Genomic DNA, 15436 nt, shown 5'->3' with positions numbered 1-15436 from the left:
AGTTCCACAGGCCGCAGGCCAAAACAGAGTCTGAGAACCAAGCCCTGCTGCCAACCAATGCTTGGATCTTGGGGAGTTAAAAGGAACTGGTAAGAGATAAAAGAGAATCCGAAAAAAATTGGTAAGAGCAGGGTGCCCTGGGAGCCAACTGAAGAAGGGGTTTGGGGAAGAAGGAGTGCCCACTTGATGTGACCACAGGTGGGTCATCAGAGCCTCTGAGCAGCTGTGGTGGGGGCAGGGCAAGCAGGAAGGAGGAGGGAACATGCAGCCCCCCACAAAGCTCTCAGCAGACAATTACTCAGTGAGGACTGGCAGAGCCCTGGTTTTTCCATTTGTTGGTCTATAGCTACAAGTGGGTCACTCGGCCTCTCTGTGCCCCAGTGAGCAGTTACACCTGGGGAGCTAAGTGTGCGAAGACCCGCTGCATACTGAGCACAATGCAAGCATCTACCCATCAGCTCTCGTCAGGACAGAAATACTGACAAGACAACTGTGCATGAAAAACAATATGGAAAGACAACAACCAGCCCCGCAGGCAGGGAGAGGGAGTAGGGGAAGTCACAGAGCACCTGTTCAGGTAGGGCATGGACCTGCTGGAGAGCTGCGGTGGCTGCGGCACAGCATCCTAAAACAAGGTGAGGCAGCTGCTACTGTCAGCAAACACTACTAGATTCTCAGCTCTACCACGCCCACTAAGCCACAGCCCTCCCTTTTCAGTCTGAGTTATGGCCACATTTCCCAGACTAGCTTACAATTGCATGCCTTGCGTTCTTATGAAAAAATAATGTTGGCCCAGAGGTGTCTGAGTATTGAAGGGGAGACCTCACAAGCACAGGCTGGTCTCACAGACACCTCCCATGATCGAGTGAGTGAGCTGAGGTCAAAGCTGGGGCTCCAGAGGAACCCTGAACCCTGGACAGAAGTTACAGGGGGACTAGCCTGGACTGCTTTTGAGGCAGGGGGCTCTCCCTCTCTAGAAGAGGTCAAAGGAGGCAGAAGAGGAACTGCAGGCTGCAGAAGAAATTCTACAGTTGGGTCACAGGCCCACGATAGCTGCTGTTCTCTCTATTCTGGAGCATTCTCTACCTGATAAACAGCTTTCCCTGAGACAGAAAGGACATCACATATGTGAAGGTACCCAGGAGTGTGACCAGCTCTTTCACGCCACCATTCCTCAGTGACAAATCCTTACGCAAACCCACAGCACCTCAGCTTCATCCGATATTCAGTTAGACACTTTAAGACAGCAGGCACGCCATGCAAGACCAGCTCATCCCTGGCTAATGACAGCTCAACTCTACAGCAGCTTAGGACTAAAGCCAGGTTCCAGGGAGACTTCATGAAGAGGTGCAGACTAGCCAACCGCATGTATTTAGTTTAAGACAACATTTCTCTAATTTCTCTGTCTGAAATAGAACAGAGTGGTCATCCTTATTTAAAGGCCAGGTTTAAAGCACAGGCAGCCAAAGAATAAAACTTCATTTTGTCTGCTCTATTGTCTTCAAATGTCAAGGCGTCATCTGTAACATTAGCCTTGTTTGTACAGTGTCAGACATCACGATTAAGCCATCCGTGGCTCTCACTGACCCCTGACAACATCCTCGGGCCCCCAGCTCTCCCTGGGCACCAGGCCCTCATCCCAGAGACAAAAAGCCAATTTAAAGGTTCTAGAATTGGCCCAGACACCGGAGCACAAACAGATAGTGGATCAGTGTCAAACCTGAGCAGACCGGTTCCACGCCTTTGCTTCCACTGATAAGCTTGTCAAATTCTCATCCAACAGCGATCCATGGTTGATATTCTTTATATGTCATTTCTCCCAGATCAAACATGCTCCTCAAGGGACATGCACATCATCCTGTGGCGCTATCTCACCCATAGCAGATGCACTATGGTGTACCCCAAATAAGAACACTATAATTTGACTAGAACCTGTCAGCCCATTCCTGCATTTCTAAGGCCAGATCTGGGCACACTCCCCTCTTCTTTCTAGACATGAGTGCACCCCTCAGTTCTTACAGAAATGCTCCCCTCTCCTTCCTAGACATGAACACAGCCCTCAGTTCTTACAGGCACAGACTTCACCAACAACCAAAATACCACAAGCATCAGTGTCTAGTGAACCTTTAAAATGAAAAATCCATCTCTAAGCTAAAGTATAGTAAGTAAATCACAGATCTCAGCTGATGGCAGATACATCAAATAGTGAAGGGCTGCCTGCATTTTTCAAAAAAGAATGGAACTTCCTATTCCCAAAACTCTGCATGTGGGCCTTCCTCTCTAAAGAAACTGGGGCTCAATGACCTGCCGGGCTGGACCTGGAGATGAAGACGGAGAACTCACACCACACTTCATTTACTCAATAGACATTCGTCGTGCACCATTGTGCCGGGACCCACACGCGCAGATTCACTGGCAAACTCCATCCACTGTCTGCCTGGTGTTGATTAGCCGTGGTGACCGTGATGACTGCCTGCCAGGCTCGGAAACAGCCACAACTCACCAGACACAAAGCAACTCTGCACGCGCGTCTGATGCCGGTGGTGGACCTGGTCTCAGAACTCCAGTTCTGACAGAGGAAGACGATCATCAACAACTGTGTGCTGTGTGAGAGGGACAAGTGCACAGGTGCAGCCAGAGCAGAGAGGCTGAAGTGCTCAGTGGCCCGGAAAGCTGCAGGACTAGATAGATGGATTCAAGAGACTGTGAAGGACGAGTTCAACGTCTCGAGGCTTATAATCTGGCTTCACGGTAGCCCCAGGCTCCTGAAAAAGTTAAGCTATTTTGCAAAAGGCAGGCAGTGAACTGGGTGCTCTGAATGTTTACCAAATATTGTTGTTTCCTGGGACAGCAGTGCGTGCTCACAGGGAGTTTCCTAAGAGTGGGTCTTGGGGTGGGAGACGGAAAATGGCCCCATCAGACAAGGACCTTGAGCTACTAAGGTTCATTTGTCAATAACAAGTTGACAAATAAAAGATTTAGCCTTAAATTGAGATGCCATCTTTTGGTTGGACTTTAAGCTGACTTTCCAAAGTAGGTATCGAGGTGGGCGGCCTGGGTGAACTGCACAGAATGAAAAGGCTTTCGAGCACAGAAGGTGCTCATCTTAGACTTCCCAGTATTCCAGGTTAGCATGGCCTCTGCCCACGGAGACCTCTGCAGAGTCACTGTCAATAAGGCCATTCCAAGGGCCTAAGTCAGTCAGTGGCCACTGCCACCACACTCCCCGCTGCTGACGAGCTCTTGACTGGGCTCACCAGCCTCCTACTTACTAAACATAGAATCTGAACTCTCTACAGCACGGGTAAGGCAGAGCTGCAGTCCTCATTGACATTCAGTGCCTATCTGACCTGTCCCCCAGTCCCTCAACCCCCAAATGTCAGGATGTCAACAGAGTCAAGGGCCACTCAACTAATAGGCCTATTGACTCCCACTGCCAATGCTACATGGTGCTGATGTGGCTGGGCCTTCAAGGTCCTTCACGTGTGGCATGTGGACCTGGCCCTGGAACATGGCTCATCCACTGTCGCATATCTGTCTGTACAGAGTGGGAAAACATTGCTACTTCAAACTTTCCCGTCTGACTGGTGCCAGCCCACTCTTGTTAACACTGCTGGAGCCAAAGCATGGACTTCCCCAACCTCTCCTCCACAGCATCACTCCTGGCATAGACGCTCTATCCCTGCCCTTCTCACTCCCTGCCTCCCGATACTGCTCCTATGTCCCTTTTTCTCTGTCCCCATAGCCTTGAATTCAGGCCTGACCTTTCTTCCTGAAGGTTGCCAAAAACAGTTGTGTAACCTGTGTTTTCTCTGAAACTCAGTACTCTCTCAAGCCCTAGGTATGAAAACATGCCTAACCCCATCTAAAACCACTGCCCACACAGGCAGGGTAAAGCGTGCTATACCCGCCCATCCCCTTCACTTCCCCTTACCAACAAAAGCAAACTTCAAAATCACTGTGGCAGCAGATACGGGAGATGTGAACATCCTCAGCAGAGGGGTACAGATGACTCACCTAAACCTCACGTCTGTCTGAAAGTACAGTCGCTGGAAACTGTTTCAGCATGGAAATATCTCTGTCATAAATAAGCATTACTCGATATGCAGGGTTAAAAGTCAACCTGTCAGACTAATAACAAGAAAGTCAAGTGAGCAGTAACTGACCATTAAACATCTAGATCCCCAGCAGCTAGAAACTGTTACGAATTCAGGATTTTGCTGACACAGCACCATGAGAGTGTTGTTTCCAAGATCCGAGGGAGCCTGAAGCCAGAATTTCCACACACAGCAGGGCCCTGGCTAGTAGCATTGCCAGTGCAGAAGCCCCCGCCCCCAAACTCCTGCAAGGCCCTCGCTGACCAGTGCATCCAGCGGCATGTCACCTTCGTGGTTAATCAGTAAACTGGAGTCAGGCCTCACAGGACAGATCAAAGGAGCTGGAGAGACGGCTCCACAGGTAAAGGTGCTTCCCACCAAGCCTTGCAGCCTGACTTTGATCCCCAAGAACCACGCGGTGAAGAGAACTGACCCCTCAAGTTGTTCTCTGGTGCGCACACATGCCACAGCGCATCTCCACCCCAAACACAAACACACATGTTCTCTGATGCACACACGTCATAGCGCATCTCCATCCCAAACACAAACATGTATGTTCTCTGATGTGCACACATGCCATAGCGCATCTCCACCCCAAACACAAAAACACATGTCCTCTGATGCACACACATGCCATAGAGCATCTCCATCCCAAACACAAACATGTATGTTCTCTAATGCACACACGTCATAGCGTATCTCCATCCCAAACACAAATACACAAGAAAACATACTTTAAAAAAAAAAAAAAGAATAGATTAAAAGACACAACATGGGAATCAGACCACTGCCTTTTGGCTGGGGAGGACGTGAGGAAGAAGGCAGTCATATTCCAAAGATGAATCTGACCCAGAACTCCCTAACATAAATTCCTCAACAATGTTCCTCTAGCTAAAGAAGCCAAACTCCTTGTTTAACCCTGTCCCCAAGTAAGGTCCTCCATGATCTAGCGCCTACCCACCTGCCAGAGCTCATGCCCCACCGCGTGTCCCCAACAGTCCTGGGGACCTCCTACTGTCTGAAGCGGTTGGTAATTCCCCTTAAGACATACCGTAAAGTTCACATTACTTTCTACTCTGAAGATGAGGAAGGAGCCCATCTGAGCACCTAGGGTCACTGGGCATAAACTCAACCACAGTGCCTGCAACACCCGTAGAACTCTCTTTGTGAGGCAAATCGTGGTCATTTTTGTCATGATTCATCAGTCATATTATTTCAAATTTAAGATTACAGGACAGCTGAGTTCCTTAGAGAGCACACTGCACCAGGATGGGGTGTTAGGTAAAGAGCTGTGCGGGCCTGTGCAACTACACACCTCCTTGTTGAGAAAATTCAAGGTCAGATAAGAACAGCGGATGCTGCAGAAAAGAATGTGTTTAACAGGAGGGCCAATCTGCCAGCTTGAGCCTTCCTCCTCTGCAGGACGTTGGTCTTGCTCTTTTCTACCACTAGATGTAGTCATGAGTCCCTGAGTGACGTTGCTGCTAAACATTCTTACGCCAAGAATATTAGAGGGAGAGGGTCACTCAGGAAGGAAGGAGGTGTTAAAATGTTTTTTCAGTATGTAGCGGCTGTGAGCTTATCAAGATCCCAAATGAAACGATGATTCACCTCTGAGGTCTAAGAATTGAAGTTCTGGGGTTCTTGGGAACAAATCACCCCCACCCCGGTCCATGTCCTATAACACCACAGCCATCCCACTTAGGCCTTTGAAAGTCTGACAGGTATCTTCCTGCACTCGGAAGATCAGCGTCATGGCAATCTTCAGTGCACACAGGCCCCTCAAGCCTACAGGCTCCATCCAAGGGCAGGAAGAAGGACAATGGTTGTACTGTCAAGATAACTCTCAGCCCAGAGGGAGGGTCAGGACAGAGACAGAGAGGTGCCAGGCAGCTAGCTGACAACAGGAAGCTGGTCTGGACATGGGAAGGAGTACATGAGGATGAGATTAACTTTGAGAAAAGTACTGAGGCCTTCAAGATTTGAAGGAGAAAAGGTGACCATGCCCAGGTGACTCTCCAAGTCTTGGCTTAAAAGGAAAAGCAAGGGAACCACTCTCCACCTGTATGAGATGGAGGGAGAGCGGTGATCTGGGAAGAGCTAAAACCCAGCCTCATGGAGCTCGGGGTGCCCCTGCCAGACCCACATTTGCCAACTGTTGAACAAGAAACAGAAAGGACGGGACAGCACAAAAGAATCGTGGGGAATGACGAGCACCTGAGGGGGTCTCTGTGCTGACCACTTTCTGTCATCTTCTCTCACTGAGTGTCCCTGCCACTGCGCCAGCTCAGGAGGCAGTACAACCAGTGAGACCAAGTTCAACTAGGAGGTGCACAGGCTTCCTCTGTCACAGTCCCAGCATCACAGGTTAAGGAAACAAGGTTTTTGTTTCTTAGGTATCTAATGACAAGAGGAATGGAGAGAAAGAATTTGGTTTATATGGAATTTTTTTGCAGCCATAAAGGCAAAATTACATCATTTGCAAGAAAATGGATGCCGCCAGAAATAGTCATATTAAGCAAATTAAGTCAGTCTCAGAAAGACAAATTTCAGTTTTCTCTTTTTTGTGCTTCCTAGATTTCATGGAGATATTAAAATGATGTATATACGTATACATGACATGAAGTAAAACCGTCCAGGGAAAGAAAGGGACTAACGGGTGGAAGGGGACAGTAGAGACATGGGGGACGTTAATACTCAAAGTATAATACTAGTATGAAAATTCCTCCATGTGACAGTACAATATATAGTGGAAATACACAATGAAATCTTTTTTTAATCTGCTTTATGCTACAACTATAAGTGCACAGCCTGATAATAAATTCTTCAGTTACAGCATCATGGAGCTCTGCTGACCTCTCCCCTCAGGTATTCCTAGGAACAGAGCGCTGGTATTGGTCACGGGCCCTGCAACCCATACCTGGAGAATATGGGCCTGTTTAGAGGGCTCCCGTTCAGTCCCGGGGCAACTGGTATCAAACACAGAGGAAAGCCTTCCAACTGAAGAGACCGGAAAGGTCAGCCTATTTCAGGAAACAATGGTTCATTGAAATTGCATCCTGCTCTCAAGCGAATTTGCCTCCTTCTGGACTACAACCTGGCCTAGCACTGTGGCATCTGTTTTCCAACTTCCTCATCAAAGGACACATCAAATGTCAGTTGACAATCTGCTTTCTAATTAAAAGTTGATTCGTTTCTTTTTTTAGAAACTGCATTTAACTAAACAACTCCACACGGCAATTCAGTGTGCAGTGCCACCTTGATTGACAGGAGCATTTGCAATTATTTTAAAAATGAAAAAGAAAACATCATCAGATGCAGCAGAATCAAGTTGATAGGACACTGACTTCAGCTGATTTATGAAGTATGACCATGCAGCATTCATATGAAACAACTATACTCCCAGCATTTAAATGAGCCCTAAGTGCGAGAGGGCGCTTTCAAGGCTGACTGGAAGGTACCCGGAAGAGGTTCCTGGCTGTAGAGGAAAGCTGGTGATAGAGAAACAGCAGGGTCAACCGGACAGCAAAATCCCCTGAAAGCAACTTGAGGCTGGGAAGGGTGGGGCTCCAGGTTTCTTTACACAAGCAGACTGCCATGGTTTCCAAAGAGAAGACCACGATGCTACAAGAGAGGGAGTAAACAGACTATGTCCACACTGGCTCGTGCCCTTGGAACAAGCTCTGAACTTGTGAGCTGGTCTGCTGACTTGGAATGAAAGGCTGCCATATGCCTGCCTGTCGCCCAAGACCGCTGGGAAAAGGGAGCTGGATGCTGGGTGTAGGATTACCAGCAAGTGGGAAGGCACTTTAGACCCAAGAGACTGTGTGGCTATGGTCACCAAGGAACGGCTGGGACTTGTCACCCAAGGACAGCAACCAAGAAAGTGATGGGACAGCCAGCAGCTTCTTTGGAATAATTGCAGATACATAAACGGTTTGAGAAAAGGAACCGGCTACTCTAAAGTGAAATGTGTGGTAAGGAGACAGCTCCGTGAAACTGTTCACTAAGCAGACCAGAGGCTCACCTGTGAGGTCTGCCAGGCACAACCACAATGAGATTAAAACATCACATCAGGCCGCCTCTTGCTCAACCCCAGTTCAAAACCAACCCTGTGCAGACATTGGAGAAAGGCCTGATGAGCAAGAAGAGAGCAAGCCAAGCAGAGAGGAGGCATATCTGCCATCTTCCTAAGGATGAGTAGTTTTTACCTTTTCTTCAAACTCTGGAGCTGTTGTTTCAGTGACGCCAGTCAGCCGACTTCCAGTCAGGGTGACCTGAGTGATTCCTGTTGAGAAATCAGACAGGAAGGAGTAAGAGATGTGTTGAGATCGGCTATCTGTCCTGACCCCCACCCATGCTGAGAAGACAGACACAAGCTCGCTCCTCCAACTGCCAGGTGAAGGAAGGACAGTCAACGCCGTACCCGAGAGACGGCCCAGGCTGGTGCGCCTCCTACGAGCACCCCCAGCAGACTGCTGAGTTTGTTCCCAGCATTCCTGGGAGTCCTCGCAATCTTCTGCCAACTTAAACTGGCGAGAGCATCCCTATTTCCTGCAGCACAGTCACTATTGTAAAACAAGACCTGGGCTGACCCAGGAAAGGGACTAGAGGATGACAGTGAAGGAACAGTGGCCTCTCGATATTTTTTTTTATTATTTTTTAAATTTCATTTCACATTCTAAACACAGTTCTCCTCCCTTATCCCTCTTCTTACCCCCCCCCCAAGAGTGGCTTCTAAAACAAAGATTTTGGGAAAAGAAAAGAGGAGTAATGGCATGGGTCTCACACCACTGGACCAAAAGTATTCAAGGAAAAAAAATGTAGGGACCCAGAGTGCAGAGCTAAAATATAAATCCTAAAATCCAGAGTTACAAGACATTAGGACGGAGGCCCAGACTGCAGGGGAAAGTGCATAGTCAGGGCAGGACCTGTAAACCACCAAAGAGTTTCCCTGGACAGAGCTGGGAGCATCATCCCTCGGGGTCTCACATGGCTTCAGCCGCAAAACTAAACCAATTGGTTTTCTGTTCGAGTGCCACCAACCGAGTCTTAAGTGTCCACACTACATGTGAAAACAGAAACCTGGAGACACTCTGCCGCTAACATGTGCTCCCTCCACAAACAACCACCCTGCCGCTAACATGTGCTCCCTCCACAAACAACCACCCTGCAGCTAACATGTGCTCCCTCCACAAACAATCACCCTGCCGCTAACATGTGCTCCCTCCACAACCACCCTGCCGCTAACTTGCGCTCCCCTGCACAAACACTGATCCTCGCTGACCTCAGAAACTCTCAGGAAGCTTTCGGTCTTAGAAATGAACAGAAAAGGACTTGGAGACACAGATGAACAGGACATCATTTCAAAACAGATGACCACTGGTTCCTTTGCAAACTCATACCCAGCCTTAGCTGCACACAATTTCAGGAGACCCGAGAGTGTCTACACTTTCATATCTCCATGTCGGCAGGGGTAGGTATGAGCCTCTTGGAAGGCTGCTCACCGTACTCTGACTGAGAAACTGAGAAGCTGAGGCCACCGATTCCATTTTCCAAAGTCTATGGTAGGGAACTGATCTGAGACAGAACAAAACTAGACCATCGAGAATATCCATGGTAGACTTTTGTGTGAGGTAAAAAACAAAAAGAGCCCTTGCCAACAAAAGGAAAATATTAGATAAGTAAATGTGGTGGGTTCATAAATAAAATTTTATTAAGCCATTAAAATAAAAAACCATTTTATGCAGAATTTTTAATAAAAATAACTGCAATTCTTAAGTAAGCTAGGCACTCCCCCAAGCATTTACTGTATATATTCTCTCTCTCTCTCTCTCTCTCTCCCTCTCTCTCTCTCTCTCTCTCTCTCTCTCTCTCAAATACACACACACACCACCAACAACAACAACAACAACAATGGTTCTATCAACTCAGGAATGCGGTATTTTATTTCAACCTCACGATCAGAAAATGAGTGGCTGAGAATCACGATACTCGCTCACGGTCATCTGGCCTGTAGGGGGGCTCCGGGATCTGGGCCCACACAGTACAGCCTCAGAGCCCTCTGAAGCACTGCAGACTGACAAGAGCCCTGTCCGGAAAGCTGAGACTGTACCTTGCATGGACAACCCTCTGTAGATATCAGCAACCTTGAGTTCAAGCCAGGATGGACTCGAGGCCAACAGAGGCTGCAGAGCGAGTGTAACCCAGGCTGAGAAACTTAGTGACGACAGTCTACTCAAAACTGGAGAAACTTTTTTTCTGGAATTTTTGTTTGTTCGTTCACTTTAAAAAGCAACCTGAGACACAGCTCAGAAACAGAGTGCTTGGGTGTGGACTCATCCTAGTACTGCGAAACCAAACCAAACAAAGCAAAGCAAAGCAATAACCTGACTGCCACAGCTGACAGAAGCAGACGGCAAAGAATAAGCAGCATATAGCCAGTTGAGGGGTCGGTCCTGCCTGCACCTTGATTTGGACTCTGGTCTCTTGCAACTCAAGGAAACATGCACTGATTACAGCCACTCCATACATAGGAAGTCACTGCAGCAGGTACAAGAAACCCATGCAAACACCTACACTGTGCTGCAACCAACGCAGGAGAGAACACTCATGCCTGAAGCAATAAAAACAAATCAAAATTTATATACAATGATCTTAATTATGCGTACAAAATACACACAAATACAACAAAATGTTCTTAGTGATTGCCCTTGAATAGAAACATTTTCAGCATTATGCTTTTTTATATTTTTCCAATTTCTATAATTAGCGTGAATTATTTTCACAAAGAGAAAGGTTTTTTAATTAGCAATTCATGGTATTTCTGCAAATCTAATTCAAATACAAGAACTAAAAAATCAAGAGGTCCAAAATTCCCTGATAATCATCTTAATTCAATCTCAAGCCACCACCTGAAGAAAACCACCAACTGAGGCCTACCACACTGTTAGGGAACCCCCCAGCCCTCACTTTGTCAAAACCTAATTCTTCAGACTGTGGTGGGAGCGAAACTTAGCCAAAGGCATTTCAGGCTTTGGGAGCCGAGGGGAGCAGAGAATGGCATGTTTTCCTCCGTCTCTCCAGACTTGTGGTGCTGGGGACAGCCGGGTCAGCCCAAAGTCTGCGGTCATGTGCCAAGAACGGAGAGTACCAGTGAAGGTAAATGTTTAATTTCTTTGCAGGTAACATTCAGAAGGGGACATGAAACAGCACCCTAGTCTCCTCGCCCCGTCCTGACTCTGAGGCCACTTGTCACAAGGCTCCTGTGCAGTCCCAACAGCCAAGGCCAAGCCCCACTGTACCTACACCTGTGCTTTGATCAGACAGACTCGCAGGGCGTATTAGCGTTTCCCCCAATGTGTGGGCAGTACTGGACCAAAACAGACAGCAGGATGTGTCTTTCTGATCTGCATATTTTCTCACAAGAAGGTGGAAAAGGAGAGTAGCTGGTTCCCTCTAGCTGAGGCCAGACCAGGTTCACAGAACACAGCTTATACGTTATCTGATTTCAGACCATGGGGGGCAGAGCAGGGAGGGAGACACTGGGGACAGCAGAGGGGACTACCGGTAGGAGAGCATCCTACAGTCCAGGTTTCCCTAAGTACATTTCTGAACTGTTTGATTAGCTAGTCAATGGATTCATGGGTACATCACCTATAATGTCCCACATGCCAAGGCAAATTCAACATGGTGCCGTGGAGGCTGACTCAGTATGGCATACAGCTGACAGCTGACATTGTTGTCTGGATCACAAGGATACCAGTAGCAGTAGCCAGAGAAGGACCTATGGGCAAGGGAGAGCGCTACAGGGCAGCTGGGGACAAGTGATGTAGTATGGTATGCCTCTCGGGAAGTGGTCCCCACCTGCAGTGTCAGTGACTAGCCAACGCATGTTGGAGTCTCCCACCCAGCCCTCCACTTCCCACGGCACCAGCACCTAGTGGTGTCTACACCTACGGGGTCCCACACAAACAAACACAGGCAATTTTACCATCTGTTATAACAGTAAGGCTGGGGCTGAGTGACTGTTCTCCAGGACTGGAGTTCACAACTACCTAGACTCCAGCTCTAAGGTATCCAACGTCCTCTTCTGGCCCACATGCTCATACACACATAAATAAAAATAAATAATAATAAATAAATCTTTTTAAAAAGGGAAAGGCCAGAATACACGATTATTAGGAGGAAGACATTGTACTTTCTCATATAGCCCAGGCCCACTTGCCTGGGGATGGTGCTGCTCACAGCAGGCTGGACCTTCCTGTATCAATAGAGATCCCCCCCGCACCCCCCCGCACCTCCCCCCACACACACACACACAGAAATGCCCACAGGGCAATCAGACAGGGGTAGGGGTAATTCCCCAACTGAGGCTCTCCCTTTCCGGGTGTGTCAAGTTGTCAACCAAGATGAACCTCACAGAACAAATGACCACCAGGTGACCCCAAAACAGGACAAACGCAAAGCCTTGAGACAACAGAAAATTCCAGCCACTCTTCTTACTGATGTCCTGTTCTGGAAACAGTCACTTTCATTAGGAATGTGGAGCTGGGCTGGAGCAACACTTCGGTGGATACAACACCTGCCACACAAGCACAGGAACAGGAATTCTCATCCGAAGCCCACATAAAGGTTGGGAGCCACTTAAAAGGGAAAGGCTCCAGGACAAACTAGTCAGCTACATTACCTAGAACTGGGGAGCCCCAGGCTCAGCAAGAGACTCTGCCTAAGAGTAGAGTCATCGAGGAAAATACCCAGCACCAACTTCAAGCCTCCACATTTGCACATTCACACACACGCGCATGCATGCACGTACACACAAACACACACACATGACCATGTACACAGAGGTGTGCAAACATGGTTACACATCATGCAAATGCTACACACACAAAGAATGTCTAGATACCATGAAACCTGATTATTACTGTTATATCTAACTTAATATTCTGAAGTCATTTCAGATTCTACTATATAGAAGTTTCTAAACATGGTCTGTCTACATGAAAGGTATTCAGATGGATTTGTTGGGGAAAGGCCTTGAAAACACAAGGACACAGCTTGGACCCCCGAACTCAAGTACAAAGCTGGGAATGCTGGCAATATGAGCAGCATACATATGCAGATTCCTGGGAGTGTGTGGGCCAGCCTGACCTATGCAGCCAAGTTCCAGGCAATGACAAATGTCTGAGACAGAAGGCAAAAGGTACCTGAAGACCAAAAGTCAAGGTCATCCTCAGACTTGGGCTGTAGGCACTGTGAATACACAGCCCTCTGCCATATACATTAACATTCACACACACACACACGCACACACACACACACACCACTTTCTCATACGTACACATGCACACTCACACACACACAAACACACATTCACACCACACTCAGATTCTCTCTCAAACACACATCCTCCCTCACTTACACTCACATTCTCTCATAAACACACACACACCCTGTTCAAGAACACCTCTCTAATTTTAGGACTTAGAAGAGTCCTAAACCCAAGCACTAGCCTGGTGTCGTAGGGGTCAGAGAATGGAGGAATGGAGGTTAATACTGTGGTGGCACTCGGAACTGATCTTCCAAGAGGCCAAGTGCTACTGCAGACTGGTCTCTGAGCAAGGCAAACAAAAGCACTCTGTGCATCACAGACAAACGATCTAAGGACAAATACGATGGGAAGTCACACTGCAGGGCCCCAAAGACCCATTATTACATCCTAAAAAATGAAACACAAATTTCTACAAAAGAGCAGAAATGGGGAGATATTAAAATTTAATGGTGGAAGAAGAAAGAAGAAAAGCCAGGCTTTACAAAGCAGACTTGTATCCAAATAAAATCCTGCAAAGTGAAGGAAATCATGGCAACAAATGCAGGGCTTTAAATCTCTGAAGATGCCAAAATCAAGATGCATTTCAGGCAAGTCTGGAAAATAAAATTACAGAGGCCAGCAAAGAATAGCAAATTGAAGAGCAAAGAGGAAAAAGAAAGCACCCAGCTGCAATACCAACTCTCGAGACCGAGCAGTGGGGCAGCTGAGAACTAGGCTAACCTGGGCTACAGACAGATGATAGGTGGGTATATCAGTATGTACATAGACAGACAGACAGGAAGATAAGGCAGTGAGGAGAGGACAATGGTCTCTGCTGGCAGAGCTTGAGTGTGGGCTGCAGCCAATCTGCACACACTGCACCCCTCTGCTGGAGAAGGGAGGGGGAGCAGAGAGAGAACAAACATTATAAGAGCGAAGGAGAGCAAGCCCTGCAGAGTCAGGTCCAGCTGACCTCCTGAGCAAGCATATGCCCTGGAAAACATCTGCTTACTCCAACCTGGACCGAGTACTGCAAATTCACTCAATCAACTTACACAGCGATCTGCTAAATCACAAAAGTTCTAAATGGAAAACAACGGCAAATTGTTCAAGCTCATGGGGCCTCAGTTTCCTCTTCTGCACAATGAGGGGCCCACCATCTTTTCCAGGATGGTGGGCAGAGACACCATAAAAGGGTGGCACTGTGAGCCTGGGTCTGGGACAGAGCGGGCGCTCCACAAGCAAGATTATCAGAGATTATCTGATATTATCAGAGCAGCTCTACTTAAGAGCCAAAGCAGAATCTATGGTTTCCCAAGGCCAGCTGTCAAGAGTCTGGAAATTCACTCACAGCTTAGATGTGGAGAAGGAATTTGAACGGGTTTGGCCAGGATCACACATGTCTAGCTGAAGAGCTCTGTCCTTGACCAAGGCCTGAGTCTACGTGGCCTCTTTAGTGCCAAGCAGCCTGCATCACAAAGGTACTCTGCCCAGTAGGAAACCCAAGGCAGGAAAGGTTAAAGAAACACCTGGCCTCCTGGACAACAGGATGGTTAATCCCATGGACCGTTCATATCCTGTTCACTCCCCTGGGTCAGGATCACCTAGAGGTCAGCTGCCAGCTATTGCCAGCCCTGGTTTATGGAGCACAAGAATGTTCCACTGTTCACTTACTTGTGTGTGTGTGTGTGTGTGTGTGTGTGTGTGTGTGTGTGTGCATACATCTGTGTGCAGAGGTCAGTGGTGAACCTCGGGTATCTTCTTCAGTCTCCACCTTGTTTTTTCATGCATGATGTCTTATTTTCCATCCAGACTTCACCATAGAGATTTGCCTTTTTTATGTGGGTACCGGAATTCAAATTCAAGCCTTCATGATTGCACGGCAAGCGCTTCACCACCTGAGCCATCCCCCAGATCTGAATTGCTCTCTTGATCTAAGGTCTAGGACTTTCAGACCCCAGCAGAATGTAAAGCTCACCCATTATCAACATTCACTTGGAGTAGATGTTGGGAGTTCAGTAAA

The 15436-nt window shown here is 47.8% G+C and overlaps 1 protein-coding gene across 4 annotated transcripts in view; it reads right to left on the bottom strand.

Moving 5' to 3' along the window:
- Smco4 (single-pass membrane protein with coiled-coil domains 4) overlaps positions 1-15436 on the bottom strand; it is a 58906-nt gene that overhangs the window by 17795 nt on the left and 25675 nt on the right. For all 4 annotated transcript variants that reach the window (XM_057767938.1, XM_057767935.1, XM_057767939.1 and 1 more), the window contains exon 2: positions 8309-8385. The gene's annotated coding sequence lies outside the window, so the exon portion shown is untranslated. The remainder of the gene's footprint in view (positions 1-8308; positions 8386-15436) is intronic.

This window comes from Chionomys nivalis, chromosome 4 (genome assembly GCF_950005125.1).
Source record: "Chionomys nivalis chromosome 4, mChiNiv1.1, whole genome shotgun sequence".
NCBI lineage: Eukaryota > Metazoa > Chordata > Mammalia > Rodentia > Cricetidae > Chionomys > Chionomys nivalis.
The sequence above is the reverse complement of the archived record's forward strand: the minus strand, read 5'-3'. Positions and strand labels throughout refer to the sequence as shown.